The sequence below is a fragment of the Phocoena sinus genome, chromosome 2 (genome assembly GCF_008692025.1).
Source record: "Phocoena sinus isolate mPhoSin1 chromosome 2, mPhoSin1.pri, whole genome shotgun sequence".
In the NCBI taxonomy this organism is placed as follows: domain Eukaryota; kingdom Metazoa; phylum Chordata; class Mammalia; order Artiodactyla; family Phocoenidae; genus Phocoena; species Phocoena sinus.
Window position 1 is genome coordinate 228,195 of NC_045764.1, and position 17,293 is coordinate 245,487.

Sequence of the window (17,293 nt, forward strand, 5' to 3'; positions counted from 1 at the left end):
ACACTGGGAAGCAGGGCACCCTGAGGGTAGCATCAATGTTGTCAGGTCAATGTGTCAGAGGGTTGGATTTTTTTGTTTTTTAATCAGAACACTGTTAGGGGAAAGCAAAATAGCTTAATTGATAAAATATTTTAAAACATTATAATTTCTAAATTTCATTTTAGTTAGCTAATTAAACGATAGAAACCTGTTTCTCGCAGCTCTGGGAGCTGGAAGGCTGAGATCAGGGCGGCAGCACAGCAGCAGACTTCTCCTTGTGTCCTCACATGGCGCAACGGGCTAGCGATTTCTCTGGCGCCTCCTGTGTAAGAGCACTGACTCCATGCGTGAGGGCTCCACCCTAATGATTTAAGCACCTCACAAAGCCCGCCCCCCCAATGCCATTCCCTTTGGGGGTCAGAATTACCACATATGAATTTTGGGGAGACACAAACACTTCCGAGCACAGCACCCACCCAAATCGTACTCATTCTTCAAGACCAGAGTACCACCTACCTCCTCCTGACGCCCTTGTGAACGAACTCAGGTCACCAGGGGCTCCCTCCACGGAACTGGGAGCACATGGGATTCCCTCAGAAGAGCACGCCTTTAATGGAAGCTACAGACATTTCTTTTCAGACTTTCCATATGTCTCCTCTTAAAAGCTCCAGAGGCAGCCGGTCCTTTCATTACCTGAGAACCTTCCGGGCGGCAGCTTCCATGAGGTGGGCAGTGCCCCAGGAGGCGGGGCATGGACCTCCGGCTGGCTCCCACTTTTGCCACGTACCGAAGCCTCGCTTGCGGTAATCTCTAAATTTCAAAACAGGCCTTGGCGTGTCATGGAACAGGAAGGTAAATCCACGTTAACACGTAGTACAGTCTCAGCCTGAAGTGAACAGGCTACTTTCCCGGGGGGCGCCCTCACTCGCTCCGGGGGGTGGCAGCGCTCTTCTTTCCTGAGAGGCAGTGCTGTGTGTCTGCAGCCTGTTCGGCACGTGAGTGGCGGGCAGGCAAGCGAAGCTCCGTCGGCGACCCCCCGTCACCCGCGTGACCCCCTGAACCACCGCTCCCGTTTCCGCCCGAACTGTCCCCAGCCCGTCCGTGCAAGAGTCGTCTTCCGCGAAACCGGTCCCTGGGGCCAAAGAGGTTGGGGGCCGCTGGTCTAGGACACTTGCTGTGGCTGCCCCCCAGCCTGGCTGGGTGAACCGGGCTGAAATGAGCTTCCTCGCTGAGGAAGGTCACTCCGTTTGCCAACATCGGTAAAGCCGGCCTTGCTGGAACTGGAGAGGCCACCCTTCCCCCTCTTCCTCCCCACGTGCTCCGTCCTAAGCTTTACTGCCAAGCCGCGGTGGGGAGCCTGTCGCCGTGCCGGGCTGCCGGCTTCCTGGAGGGTCGCTCCAGCCCTCAGGGTTCCTGCCCGGCTTGTCCAGGGGTCCCTTCGGACGAAGCGAGGGGCTGCCACGGGGGGACGTCCGAAGACCCCCGCTCACCAGAGCAGGAAGCCCGACGTCGTGAGTCGTCGCCGCCCGAACTGGGGTGTTCCTGTTTTCATCACACGTTGCCGCGAACCCGGTAGGCGGGTCAGCGATTCTCTTCAGGCGCCAGCTGAGGCCGGCGGCGTCCTGCTCCCTGCAAGCCCGCCGGTGACGTCCCAGGACTCGGGACAAACCCAGGTCCTCGCCGCGGCCCGCGCGACCCACGGGACCGGCCTCCCTCCGGGCCGCCTGCAGAGGCCCGCTTCCCTCTTCCCCGTCTGCGCGGCGTCGCGGGGCTGCCGAACGTGCCTGTGGGCCGGCCTCGCGCGCCGCCCCGCGCGCTGCCCGGGCTCCTGAGCCGCGCCTGCCGCCTCCCGCTGCCCGGGCACAGCGGCTGAGCGCCAGGGAGCGGGTGGGTGAGCGGCCGCCAAAGAGCGAGAACTGACGCACCTGCCGGGGGGCGGAGGAGGGTGGCCGTCAGAGCCCCGCTGCCCCGCGTCCGCGCTGCGAAGGGGAGCCTCGGGACCGGACGGGCGCGCCTGCGCGCTGCTCTGGTGGAGGCCCGGGCCTCCCGGGCAGCGCGGCGACCCGAAGCGCCACAGAGCGTTTCCCCCCGTTGCCCGGAGCTAACCCGGGAACCAGCTCGACTCCACGCAGAGGACACGGCGAGAGAAGGGGAACCGCGTGGGGCTGGGGGGCCGCCCGGCCGGGCCCCGCGGGCTTCAGTGCCACAAGGCTTTTTACACCTGAGTTCGCGGACTTTCCCCCTTTTATCCCTCTTTCTTACCTGTTTTGCTCTTCGCTTGGGGTTTTGTGGGTTTTTTGAAAAGTATTAAGAAGTTCTCCTAACCAAATACACTGATTATTTTCAACTCGCATTTGCTGTCCCCGCTCACATCCCCCCCGCCCCCCAGTTGTTCACGTTCCCACCTCAAACGTGTCCTTTCCTACATGCCTTTGTCTCTTCTCGTCAGACGGCGATGATTCCTGCGTGTGCCATGGGAGGTAAGCCGGTCCTCCTATGTTAGCCCAGCGCGGCGTCATGGCTGCCGCCCATGGCGCATGCGCCCGCACACAAACGCCCGCGCACGCGCCCGCACACGAGGTCGTCATCCCAGGTAGACTGCGTGCTTGAGCCGCTCACTTCTCAGGAGGGTTCCGCAGACAAATCAGACCCAGCCAGGCTCTGCCAGGTACGTTTCTGTTTCTCCTTAAACTCTGTGGGCACTTCCAGGGAGACATCTTCTGCGAGCTTCCGCTTTATTTAAATCAGCTTCTGAAAATGGTGGCGGCAGGAGCCGTCAGAAGCTCGGTCAGTTCCTCTGCCCCTCTTACCTTGCCCAGAGCCGAGCGCACTGAAACAAAGCTAAGTACGGCCTAAAGTTTTAAGAGCTGCTTGAGATTTTACATGTTCTCACCTGGGAAAAGCAGTTGTTCCTTACCCCGTTCTTAGGGCTCTGCTTCTGTGCGGTGGTTCTTCTTTTTAGCTGTCTCAGCCTCAAAGTGAATGAAGCCCTGAGGTGACCCAACCCTGTCCTCTCTTGGAAAACAGAACTCAACGAAATAAGTTTTCAAGATCTTACTGGCTTGATTCAGTGAATCGGGCGGCATCCAATCTAGCAGAGAGAAATGAAAGACTTTTTTTTTTAATCGAAGTATAATTGATTTACAATATTGTGTTAGTTTCAGGTGTACAGCACAGTGATTCAGTATTTTTGCGGATTATATTCCACTATAGGTTATTACAAGGTAATGGGTATATTTCCCTGTGCTGTACAGTATATCTTAGCTGCCTATCTATTTATACATAGTAGTTTGTCTCTCTTAACCCCATGTCACTAATGTGTCCCTCCCCACTTCCCTTCTCCTTTGGTAACCTCGAGTTTGTTTTCTGTGCCTGTGAGTCTGTTTCTGTTTGGCAAATATCAATACATTCAAAGTGAAGTGAAAGGAGAAGGGAGTGGAAACAGGGAGGCAGAAAAGTGGGTTCATTGTGGAAAGGTCACTTTCCTTTAGGGGATGGCAGGGGTCGATCAGGCCTAGTGCTGACCAGGTGGAACCTGATTGGACTGGTTTCACATTCCATTTCTGGGAGAGGCTAAAACTGTAAATAAGTCTCAGTGGGGGTGATGTGGGGTGTAGCATAAGTGGCTCCATTTGGGGCTGCTGTCTTGTTCTTAACACCTCCATGCCTTGATTACTTGTACATTTCAAGAAAAGGACTTACTGCCCTGAATCATAGAGAGACTTCAGTTATGGCCAGTTAGAAAACACTACTTCTCTGGACCAAGAGTTCAAGTTCCAGCTGCTAGACTGATACATGAATTCCTCATTAGCCAACTGCCACCCTCCAGTTGGACGGAGGACAGCGTGCTAGAGTCCACCATCTGGAATGTGCTCTGTGCCATGTACCAGATGGTTCCAAACTCTCAGGACACCCAGTGCCCCATGTACCTCTTAAATACAAAGAGCAAATGTCCCTTTTAGGAGACATGGGGTTGCATGCTAGGTGCTTACGTCTCCATGGCAACAATGGAAGGATGAAGATGACTGTTTAAAGCCTTCCAACTCTGAACAATTGACTGAATGTAAAGTTGATGTTAATCTAAAAAAACACACATTTTCACATAAAAGGATCAGAACTTTGCACGCAGTAATTATCACAGACAGAAAGATCCTGCTTTGTGGGTAGCAATGCTTAGAAATCAAGAAGAAAAAAGACTGTGGGATAAAAAAATTTTCTGAGCTATTCCTGTAAGTAAATCTTGGTCCTTGCTTTAGGTAAAAGTTGAGATGAAAAGAAAAACATTTTCAGGGAAACAAAAAGCTTAACAATAGGGTTTTGGAAACGAGGTCTTTTTAGACAGATGGATGTAGTTTCCGAATTGTTTTTTGGAAATTGTTTCTTAACTCTTTGACCTGAAATTGTGCTTAAAGTTTTGCAGAAGAAAGAATACTTTTGGTGTTGGTTGTACAATGTCCTGTTAAGAATTCAGCATTTATTTATCAAGAGATATTTTTATCCAATAGGATAAGAATATATTTTTTCTCTTCCAGTTTCTTCAGGGAATGAATGAAAAGAAAACTGTGGTGTTCATCTTTTAGGGGATGGCTGGCTTGTTAACAATGGTATCTCAATTCAAGAACTGAGGAAGCAGGATGGTAGGAGAAAAGGGATGGCACTGGTTCTCTAAACTCTTGGTTCAAGGTGAAGTTATTTTCATTGCATTCCATAAGCCTTCCATTCTTTGCTTCCGGAATGTATAAGACACTGGAAATCAGGTGTATCTGAGCTGTTCAGTTCCCATTTTTGCTGGATTTTCAAAAATCTGCTGAAGTTCTCCCACATGCTAGATTTCTCAATATATGTTTCTTGTTAGATGGGCTCAGTATGGTTTAGCTTTTGCTTGTTGAAGTTATTTACATGGCCTGAGGTCAGATGGTGTTTTTTCACATTTTGCTTGATGCAAATCCATTGTTTTTATAGCAAAAGATTGGTTTCAATGAAGTGGTAGAGAACTTCACTTCTAATGTGTCTGTTTAGCAATACATTCACCAGGCACTCAGATCCTCTGGAGAAGATATAAAACCATGAGGTCTGTATCTGGAGTTTTCCTTATCTGAGCTGGGCTGATTCGCACATTGTCAGGCTCACACACCAGCAAGGGAGCAGGTCAAGCACGATGTTCTTTCCAACAGAGGCAATGGAGAGGTGGCTTTACTTGCTGGAGAATTATGTAAAACTGAGATGTCTGGAGGTCATCGGTGGTAACCAGAGGAGAAAAGTGAACTGAACAGGCTGCTTCCACTTAGCAAGGCTTCTCTAGAAGAGTATTTACAAGTCTAAGTCCTGCTCTGGTAGAGCTCAGTTTCACAGAGTCAGAGAAAAACTGAAAAATAATAATATAATGCTAATCAGTCCATCCACCATCTGAAAAGCAAGGAGGGAGGGGGACAAAGAGGAGGGAAGTGAGAGGACTCATTCCCAAACCCGCCCACATGTATTCCTTTCCGCTTTATCTTTGTCTCCTTGGCTCTCCTGTCTTTCAAGAAGTCTGCAAGTAGAGCGAATGGGGGTGAGTAGCCAAAATGGTAGCCATCTCTGCTGCGCTGGTAGGATAGCCTCTGGACATAGGCGACCATCTTCCCTTGGATCACAGATGTCCAAGGTCACACTCTGTTAGCTCAGCAACACATGCAAAATAATAACCATGAACCCAGAAATGTCCCGTGGAATTTTCTCCAGCTCTCGTAATGAGGTTTGCAAAGCTTCTCTGTCAAGGAGAGTGGGGATGTGTAATTTCGAACACGTTTGTAATGGTTTCTCCCGGCTCTCTCCGAAGAAGAGAGAGGCGTGCTGGCATGGCTATAGGAGAGGGAGTAGCTTGATGAGAGCAGCGCTAGACCAGTCACCCAGGTGCTGGTAGCACCCGGAAAGCAAGGGGAGCTGCCCGGGGAGCTGGGGCTCATCGGGCAAAGGGCAGCGCTGGGGGTGGATGTGTGGTGAGCACAGAGGAAGACAGGTACCCTCAGAGCTCTCTGGCCGGGTCAAGGCCTCCCCGTGACCAAGCAGGGTTTTCTAAAAACAGAGGAGAGGGGTAACAAGAGTGGAAATAGTAGCAGGTGGCAGACCACCGAGGAGCACCAGTTAAGGTGCCCAGAGGGCTTAGCTCTTGACCGTAGCAGCAGACAGACACCTGGTGTAGCCCAATGTCTTAGACACACCGAGGACTCGGAGCTCCAGGAGACCAGGGAGGCGGAGGTGTGTCACTCCTGGGCTTCTCTTGCTCGAGAACCCAAAAAAGGACTTACCAGAAAGGATGTGAAGAAGTAACAAGAAAACCCCACGTGCGGGATAAAAAGAGTCACATGAAATATGAACTCTGTGCCTTTCTTCCTTTCTCCATTTCCCCACCAGTATTTATAAGTCCCTGACCATGGTTTCTTAACAGAAAATCGGAACTCATGGTAAGATAGCAGGTGAGAATATTTGAAATCCAGACAATTTTGAAAAGTCTGTGACTGTGGTCACTATAATATAGGTGCAATTCATGAATGTACTGAAGTGATTTGCTTTTCAAATTAGGAAACGCCATCTTTATTGAGATAAAACCCTTTCTATCTTTTAGCTGGTAACTGGTAATAGAGAAGTTATTTCCTCACAATCAATCTCAATGTATCATCTGTTTATAAGGAAGAGAGGACTCGGAGTTTTCCTGAATCAAGGGGGCTGCAAAAGGCTCTAGGGCTCATCTGTTCCCAGCCCCTCATTTGACAGAAGACGAGGCTGGAGCTCCAGGAAATAACCAAATGAGTGGCTGAGAACCCAGAGCCCCTCTTTTAAGCTTGGTGCTGTTTCTGCTACCTTCTGCAGCTCACTGTGTATCTGCTTCATGTGGGCTAGTTCCGCCTTGAGAGGTGTGCTCCCAGCCGTGGACCCACCCACTCCCGGTGTCTGCGGTGGAACATGGCGGGCTGTGTCTTTAACTCCTAGCACTGCAGCCCCAGTGGGAAGGAAAATGCTGAGTGGGGTCTGGCTTTGGCACAAGTAGGTAATCATGGTGAGTGGCTGGTAGGGGCTATGAGAAAGACATGAGCTCCCCGCGGTACCATTTTCTTCCCCGAGCCCTGAGTTTATCCTCCCGGCCTCCTTGAGGTCATCTATTTCTTTCCTGACAAAAACATCTGGTTGTTTCAAAACTGAAATTTTCATGCATCTCAACTCATGTAGGAATGTCGAAAAGCTGTTCTGAAAAACATAGCTCCTCCCTGTGCCAAGCCAGTTGGGCTGGATTGAACAACTGTTGTTATAAATCTCCACTCTGCATCTTCAACAGCCCAGAAGGTACAGAATAGAATGTTTCATGAGACCAGCCAGACGGATTGAATAAGACCTGCCTGGGGGAGCCCTGTGCGTTAAGAGTCTGGAGACAGCCCTTTCTCTCCTCCTTCCTCAGACTCTTCTTGCAGACAATTTCTGGGACTGCTGGCGAGAGGACAGCATGTCAGGGTTCTCTGTGTTCACAACAAATTCTTTTGTGTCCTTAAGTGGAAAAATATTTTACGACATGGCAGAGCGACTGCTTGCTCTGTGAGTGATTCACAAGGAAAACTCAGCGACCTAAGGATATGTGTCCTCGCCAAGAGGCAGGGAAAGGGAGAAAAAAAAAAAGTGACCCACAATCAAAAGTCTGAGGGGAACTTTTAAGATGCTCGACCACCTTTCCACTGAACAGTTCCCACTGTGGGCTATGGAACCTCCACCTTTGCTGTCTTTTATTTCAAACCCATCCTTGTCCACAGGTTGGAACACCCACCCCCAAACTACATGCACAAAACCTCCTGTCCACTTGGGCTTTGTTTTAGTGCTTTGTTCTCTATTCCCTATTTCCTAGGATGTGCATTCTTATCAAGAGGGTCTGTTGTAGTGCTTGGTACTTGTGTATAATTCAATGCTGTAAATAAAGGCTTCCTCAGTGCTCCTAGAATCAGAGGCTACGCAAGAGAGGAGACCCGAGGAATCATCCAGTTTGATTTACCATCCACTGCAAGATCTCTGCTGCAAAGACGTCTGTCAGCAGAAGCGCTGGATCTGGTCTGGTCTTGCAGTGCAGGGAGCTTAGCTCACTGCTTCACAAGGCAGCCTCACCAGTTCCTCGGAGGTTCTCCGTTCTCTTGTGGAACTAGTCTGTCACCCTGATTTCTTTCTGCAACCCCTCCTCTTCTTGATAGACTGTCCTTTAAATATTTGAAGAGAACACTCACATGTCCCCAGACTTTCTTTTCCAGGTAGCACATCCTATTTCTTCAGTCATTTCTCTTGTTTTCTTCTCTTTCTCCTCCACTTACACTCTAGTTGTTCTTAGCCCTCTGATTTTTTTTCTTATGAGCTCATGCCAACCTGAGTCTCCTCCATCCTGTTTTTCTGTGATTTATTTTGGAGATTAAATATAAGACATTATCCATCTTCCTTCTGTGTTAAGGTTCATTCCATCAATTTTAGCCAATATTTGAGATTGTTGATGGCATTTTGAATCATGAGTCTGTCTATAATACCAGCTCTCTCTCGATGTTTTTCACTTGGAACATTGATATTTTCCCCGTAAAAATGACTGATTAAAAAGTTAAAGTCTAGAAACAACTCTCTAGATGTTATCAGGCTGTTAATCACTCTTCAGATTCAGTAATTTATCCATTTCAAATCCAGCTAAACTTCTTATCATCCAGCGCGTACTTCACCACACTTTCTATAAAAATATTGTTGGATGTTCTGTCACACGTTTTGCTGAAATCATTGCATAGCATGTCCACTACAGTTTCCGCACCTATCAGCCTGGAGACGCTGTAAACACTGGAACTAAACCTAGAATAGGAACCTGTGTCAGCCGTGTGGGTAGAAGCTTTCTTTTCTAAATAACGTTCTCAGGCACTATTTGCTTTGCTGCCTTTGCTGCTGGCATTCTTCTTCGTTTCCCTTTTGGATCCATTTCCTTCCTTGTTCTAAGTACCAACATGCTTTTCATGGACCATGAAAGAACTTACCTAACTCGTTTCCTAAATTCCTGTTAGCGTGTCCTCCAAGATAACACCTGTATTTTAATGGCAGCCTTCTGTGCCTCAACCCAAAAGAATGGGGCCGGGGAATGTGTGCTCACACCAGGGACTGGCGTCGTCGCATCCCCTGGGAGCTGCTGCTTGTTCTATAAAGCTGGCCTTCTCCTCACAATCTGCTTGTGTGTGTGTCTGGCAACTCGCGCTGTGCAACCAGCTCCCCAAAGCCTGCCCCCAGCATGGCAGACAGGCACCCCTGTTGCGCAGTGGGAACCCCCACGGGTCCCCAGGCCATGCTTGGGGACAGTATTGGGGATGGCCCCAAGGGATTTATGCCTTCAGAGCTCTTTCCTAAACTGCGCTAAACCAAATTAGGCCAGTTAGGGGTTTAAAAACCTCCACCTCTTCTTTTTTCGCATCTCCCTTCCCGGCACTCTCCTTCACTAGCAGCAAGCGGGAGGGTTCATTCATTCATTCATTCATTCACTCACTCAGCAAAGAGCTGTTAAGTTTCTGCCGTGTGCCAGCCTAAGGTAGGCACTGGGGATTCAGAGGTGAGCAACACAGCAGAGCTCTGCCCCTGGAAAGTCACCAGTCCAACTAGGAAGACGGGTTTTAAACACAGAAAAATGACATTGTGAGAAGGAAGTTATGGGAGGGACAAGATCTTACCTCGCTCCAGAGGTCAGGGCAATGATGTGGGAGGTGCTAGAGATCACCTGAATGGATCTAAGAGCCCAAGAGAAGCCAGCCATCCCTGGGGACCATGCCCAGAGTCCTGTGCCCCCAAACCCTTCTGAAGTCCCCCGAGGCTGAAGGCTCCATGTGTGTCTTGGGCAGGGGATCTAATAAGATCTCATTTCACAGTCCATCTCAGTTTAAACTCTGGGGCTGTCACAGCCTTTGTTTATCTGCAGAATATTGACCAACCTGCAGGGTGATTTTATTTTTGCAGGAGAAATGTCTGCAGGGTGTCCATCTCATCTCTGGAGTTGCCTGCTCTCCCCACCGTCTCCCCTTCCTCTTCAAAACCCCAGCTATGCTCAGAAGTAACCAGTTAGAATTAGAAGTCCTGACTGTTTTGTTCCAAGGGCATCGGATTTCAGAAACTAGGGCTGGGAAATGGGTTTTTGACGACTCTAACCAAGGCTCCACTTACGTGGCCCCTCGGGATCAGTGGAGGGCCCTGTCTCCTAACACCCTTTTCTGGCGCTCCAGGGTCTCCTGACACGCAGACCCCCTAGACCTGCAGAGTCTGTGAAGAAGGGCAGGTGGATGAGAAGCGTTTTCTCAGCCTTGTCCATCTTGGGAAGGGGCTGCTTCGCCCCTGAGCGCCCCCCAGCTCCGCTCCTCACCTTGCTCCTGCCTCGGTCGCCTCCCGCTGAGACCCCCCAGGCACGTAGTGCTGACTGCGGCTGCACAGCCGCTTTGTCCCTTGCTGGGCATCCCTTCATTTCCCTTTCCCAGGCCATCGGGGGGTGGGGGGGCTCCTTCCCTCTAGCATCTCCTTGGATGCGAGTGAGAGGCTTTGCACAGAGACTCGGAGCTGGAGAGCCGTGAAAGCATGTGCAAACGTGGCAAGTTTCCCTTTTGCGTTCTCCCGAAACATTTGACAAGAATTAAAGTTTCCCCCAGGGGCACCAGCTTCACATATTAAAACCAACCTTTTTTCCTTCTTATAGTCTCTCTCTCCCTCCCTCAGTCTCAGATTCAAAGGGAAGGATTTCCTCTGAAATAAAGCCCCTCATGGCCCACGCGCCCCCAAACGGCGGGGGGGAGGGGCGGAGGCGCGTCCCGCGCGGCTCCGAGGCCCGGCCAAGGCGGAACCTGTTTTCTCTGGAAAAATAATAAAACGCGGAGTCGGTTTCTTTTAAAATGGCTTCTGTTTCACAGTTCAAGTTGAGCTTTCTGTCAGGAAATGGGTGCCGGTTAGGCCTCTACGGTGGAGGAAGGGGCGGGGACGGGCTCGCAGGGCGTGAGGCTGCTCGGCTGCCCTGGGTGGTCGGGCCCTTGCCTCGGCCCTCGAAGCCCGAGCAGAGCGGTCCAGGCACCGCAGGGCCTCTGCTCACCACGGGGCAGCAGCTGTGACCCTTCCCTCTGGCTGGGGTCACTTGGGCAGCTCTGGGCAGGGCTCCCTTTAGGAGGGACAGGGTCCAGCATAACCAGGCAGAATATACGTCTGCGATGAAGCCAGGCAGCCACTGGATGTCGGCAGCCCGGGTCATATTAGGACCACGGGGACGGGCCAGTGAAAATCCCAGGCGTTCCTGGACAAGTCTGCTTCCAGGAAAGCAAAAATGGAAATCGGGGGCAGGGGACTGGGAGAGGAGGGGGCCGGGGAGGCTGAAGACAGAGGCGCAGCCATAAATATGCATGTCTGGGCAGTGTGTGTTTCAAATGGAATGTGAGCACGCACATATGCAGGGTATACTGGAGGCTGCTTGTGAACATCCCCCGAAGGGCGGAGGGCTCGAACACACATTTGGAATGTTCATTGGAAACACATGCGCCATTAACAAAAATGAAAGCATACCTTAGACACGTTGAACGTGCACCCAGGCAATTAGCAAGCGGTTCCTTTCGATTTGCTGGGCTGTGGCGCTCGGTCGCCAAGCCCTAATGCTGCGGCGGTGGTCAGATCCCTTTAAGCCCACGGAAGGCTTTGCAGAGCCGTGCCGTGGCTAGGGGGCAGCATGGAGGCGGGACTTGCTAGAGTCGATGTCCTAAGATTCCCGAGGGATCCCCTTTGGAGACGTGATTTAGAAAGTATTCATCCTACTTGAGAACTTCTTATAAGGTGCGTGCAGGGAAGCGTGTCCCTCAGGTCAGTGCCCCTTCTCATGCTGAACATGTCTGTGTGATCAGCACCCAGAAGCCTCACTCAGCTCCCTGCCAGGCGCTGCTCTCTTCCTCTCATCATTATATCCTAAATTACAGTTTTCTTGTCAGTCCCTAAAGACGATAATGGTTTATTTTGTGCCAGAACTTCAGGGCAGAGTGAGTTGAAGCCAGGGATGTGCTGTGCACCCAGAGCCTTCCTCAGGCTCCCAGCGCCGCCCAGAGTACAGCGCGAACACCGTGGCCCCAGAATCTTTGCAGACTGCTAGCTCCTCAACTGCAGAGGCCCTTGGAGTTTTATGTGGTGCCTTAGCCTGCTATAGCAGAACATCAAAGACTAGGTGTCTTGTAAACAACAGAAATTCGTTTCTCACAGTTCTGGAGGCTGGAAGTCCACCATCAAGGCACCAGCAGATTTGGTGTCTGGTGAGGACCTTGATTCTTGGTCTTCTCTCTTTCCTCACATGATGGAAGGAGTGAAAGAGGTCCCTATTATGTGGGCACTAATCCCATTCATGAGGGATCCACTCTCACAGCCTAATCACTTCCCAAAGGCCCCACCTCCTAATACCATCTACTTGGGGATTAGGATTTCAGCATAGGAATTTTGGGAGGACACAAACACTCAGTCCATACGTATTGAGAGCCAACCAATACCAGGATCTCTGCTCTCAAGGAGCTTAGCAATCTACAGGGGGAGAAAGACAAGGAAACAATAGGGTGTGGTCTCTGCTAAGGCTGTAGTTAGCACAGGGGAAGAGAAGTACCCAAAAGGGAGCACTTGGTCTTCAAAGTTTGAGGAAGGCTTCCTAGAAGAAGAGCCTCAGCAGGGTCCTGGAGGACCACCAGTTGAAGGGGTAGGTGGTAAGGAGAACAGAATACAACGCAGTGAGAACAGCATGTGCATAAATGGGAAAAGGGTGGAGTGAGGGAGGAGAGATTAGCTGGGATCAGCTCATGAAGATCCCTTGTGCTCTGGGTGACCAGATGTCCCCATGTGCCCTGGGTAGTCTCCACTTACACCTGCTATCCCAGCATAACAGCCACCCTCTCCCCTCCTTCACTCTCAGTAGTGATTGGTTTGGACCCCAGAACGATATAGTCACCTCATTCAAGCCATGCCAAAGAATTTGAATTCAATCTTGAAGGCCCAAGGAGGCGGTGAAGGCCTTTGAGGAGGGAAGAAACACAATCACATTTGCATTGTAGAAATATGACTTTGGCCGCAGTGGAAGAACGTTTTGGAGAAAAGAATGATATTTTAGGAGATTATTGCTTTCATCCAAGGTAGAGGTGATGGTGGCCAGGGTTAAGAGATTGATCGTGATGACAGATGAATTCAGAAGAGGAATCACAAGGACTTGGTGTTTGTGTTTACTCTGTGTTCATTGGTCATTTATATATTGCCTTCTAAGATTTAACACTGGATTCTGCTGGCAGCCTGGTCCTCGGGTTCCAGGAGCACAGAAGCCTTGGAAGAGCTGGAAGGGAAGAGAATGAGAGCAGGCGCAGCTTGGTGTTTTCCGTCTCTGGAATGCAAAGCTTTCCTGTGCTGCGCCAGGTCCCAGCAGTGGCCTGGGTTGAGGCCAAGGTCGGGGCCGGGGCAGGATGGTGCTGCTTTGGGGTGGTACAGACAGCTGGGTAGCACTGGGGTGCTTGGCAAAGACTTTGCCCTTTGACTGGGAGGTAGGTTCACATCCCGTAAGGTTGAGGAATGTTACAGGCTTGTGAATTACATTTTTAAAAATATTTTATCAATACCTCTAAAGTAGCAGGAACTCCACTGCATGCCACATGTGTTTTCCATGTGTGTTGCGACTGTAGAAACTAACCAAACAACTCTGTATTGAACTTGTCAGAATATAATCAGAAATTCTGCTAATTACTTCAGCATGAAGCCCACTGAGCTCTCTCCCTTAATCATCAGAAGCAGGTCCGTTAGTGAGCACCGCCACTCGGTAACAGCACTTTATTGTGTTTCTTGGACAACTGCAAAAGCTTATCTTTCACTGCAAGGTTTTCTCAGTTTTGGAAACTTCGTCCCCATTACAGTCATCATTACTAACTCATCAAGAGTGCAGTGCTGGGAAAGGTCCCATGCAAAGAAATTCCTGAAATGGGAATGGACATTCATGTTGGAGTGGTGGTTTTTGCCAAAAAGTTAAACTCGAGCAAATGAATTGATTATCCTAGGCTGCCGGCTTCATTGCCTGAGAAAGCAGCAAACACAAAAATCCGCCAGCGGGTCCATGCTATTTAGCACATTTGTTTTATCTCTGAAGGCCAATAATAATGATAGAAGAAAGCTGAAGGAGCTTTGAGCCCAGGAAGAAAAATTAAGAGTTTTTTAACGTTTACAAAGAAAAACATTATTTCTCTCTAATCTTTCTTGTCTCTCAGTTCCCATTAAGCATCTGCACAGTGTGGGTGGGGGGAGAAGAAAGAAGAGAAAGTGAAAGCAGTCAAATAGCACGTTCTCAAATAAAGAGGATGCATAATTATTTATACGGATATGAGAGAGCCTTAGTGCGGAGTCTGTAAATGTTTGTATTTGGTTTTTAAATGAAATATGGTAAACCCTATTTACTATTTAGCATTCCAAATTTACAAAACAGATTTTTTTGTTGTTATTGTTGTTAGTGGGAAGAGGAGTGGAAATAAGTTGGGATAGGAGTTTATTCACATTGCGTAAAAATCCTTTACTTTGCAAAATGATTCACCGAAATCTTTCTTTAAATAACAGCTCTGCTAGTGCATTTAATTTACCAAGAAAAATCAATTTTAAACAGAATTTTAGAAATAACGTCTGTGTTATGCAGTAAAAATGCAGTAGGCATTTTAAAATAAAAACAGACTGGGGTGAATATGAAAATTAATTTGTATTCTTTGAATAAACTCTTACTAGGCAAATATCAGGATGGTGGCCTAAAAGTGTAAGGGAAGGGTCATTGTGGAAGGAGAAAATTGAAGGATTAGGTTGGATTGGGGAAGGGAACGTGAATATAACTTTAAAAATTGGACATGATATCATCTAAGGAATGAGTTTTAGTAGGAGACCTTGCTTCAGTAAAAGTAAACAAATGGATTTCTAGTTCAAGATGCAGATAACCTCCCCTGCATTTGAGCATGCAGGTATTGATAATTTTCCCTCCCTTCCAAATCCCCATTGAAACAACCAAATAAATATATAAAAGAGAAATCTGCATCAGTGTTTACGTGGTTTCTGCAAAAGCAAGTATGACAGAAAAGAGCAGTGAATGGAGGGAGAGTTGATCCTAATATTTTTAGACAGCAACTCCTGGGCAGATTAATAAAAGTTACTTGAAAGGTAATATATATAATGTAAAAAATTAGTAATTTGGATCAAAAAGCTTAGATTATTTCAAAAGCAGTTTGGAGCTAGGACAGATGACATAAAAGGCTATTAAGTGTCTTATTTTACACGAGGGAGGGGCAATGAGTAGATGTGATTTCTTTTTTTTTTTTTTTTTTTTTTTTTGCGTTACGCGGGTCTCTCACTATTATGGTGTCTCCCGTTGCGGAGCACAGGCTCCAGACGCGCAGGCTCAGCGGCCATGGCTCACGGGCCCAGCCGCTCCGCGGCATGTGGGATCCTCCCGGACCTGGGCACGAACCCGCGTCCCCTGCATCGGCAGGCGGACTCTCAACCACTGCGCCACCAGGGAAGCCCAGATGTGATTTCTTTTTGCTTGATGTGACCAAGAATTTTGGCTCAAATATTATTGAAAGGCAACCTCCTATAGAACAAACATAGGAATAGACAGAGGTTAAAAAAAAATAATTATAGTGTAAGTCATGTCAAAGGGAAAAATAAGCCTTTCCATTGGTCCTTTCCACATAGAATGACAATTTGGGGCAAAGGCTGAAACTTAAAATCACAGGCAAATATTTGGGTGCTGGTGAGCATGAGATCCATAAAATGCATGTCCTTTTTCTAGCATAGCATGTTAATGAGTTTTGGGATCTGCAAATGTGGGTAGGCTTGACTAGGGGTGGAGAGCTCAAATATTACCTATGCAAAAGTAAATGTCCAGTGTCAGCTTTACATGCTGAGGGAACAGTCCCCTGTGGGGGAAGGTGGTTCGTAAGGAATCTATAATGTCAGGATGACCAAAGAAGTTTGGTCATCCCTTCATCACCTCAAGTCTTCAGTAAAAGCTTTGCAGAAGGTTTGGAAGTAATTAAAAGTTTAGTATAAAGTTTGGAGGGGTGGAGAGGTTGGTGGGGGGAATAAAGCGAAAGGGAATAGAGAAACATCTGGGCCAGGACAAAGCTGTGGGTATTGCACAGCCAAGGAAAGTGCTCAAGAGATGTCGAATGTGGAAGACACAGACAATCAGAAGCAAAATTTGTCATGAAAATGTAAGTGCCTATAAATGTGCCCAAATCGTGGAGAGGATGTTAGATTTCTCATTGAATGTGGTAGCAAGGGTCAATGGTTTTGTACTGTTTTCAAATATCAAGAAGTCGTGTGATATCTGTATACACAGTGTCTACAGTATTAGAGTTAAAAAGATAAATCTATCAAAAAGTAAAATGAAAAATAGCCACAAAGCATTAAATAAGATATAAGAAGTTAGAGCAAGTAAAATAGTTATGTGAGTAGTTAAACTTGCCACTAAATGACAAAGACTCAGGACTTGCAGTTTATGGCAGAATAGAGTAGGTCATAGCCACCCAACGTTCTCACTACATTAACTAGAAAAATCCTGAAATTTTCCAAAACTATATATTCAAAGACAAAGGGCAGTTGTGGAAACAGAACCAGATGAATTGGAATTCCAATTCTGAGGTCATCTGGCAATTACCAGCTATATGTTTTGCTGAACTCATTTTCCAATTTGGGTTTTAAAAAAGAAGCTGACTATGTGTTGTTTACAAGAGACACATTTTAAATAGAAGACTGTTTACAAGAGACTTTATTTGTAAGGACACAGGAAGACGGAAAAATAGGAAGACAAAAGAGAGATTCCATACAAACCCTAACCACAACCAGATTCCATACAAACACTAATGTTTTGTATTTCATACAAAACACTAACGATTCACTAACACTATATGAATAGATGTAGTTCTATTAATAGCAAACAATGGGATTTGAGGTAAGAAATGTTAATAAGGACAGACGGACATCCATGATAAAAGAGCCAATTCATCAAGAAGGCATAATAATTTAAAGCCTGTATATACCTAATAGTTATAAAAGATATCAAGCAAAAGTTGATAGAACTAAAAGCAGAAATTGATAATCCACAATTATAGTTTGGAGACTTTAATACATCATTCTCAGTAACTCATCATAATTGATAGTAATACATAGAGAAAAAACTATTAAAAACATGGAAGATCTGAACCCAATTGACAAATACTGTATAGAGCATCACACCCAACAACTGCAAAACACATTCTTTTCAAGTTTATGTGGAACA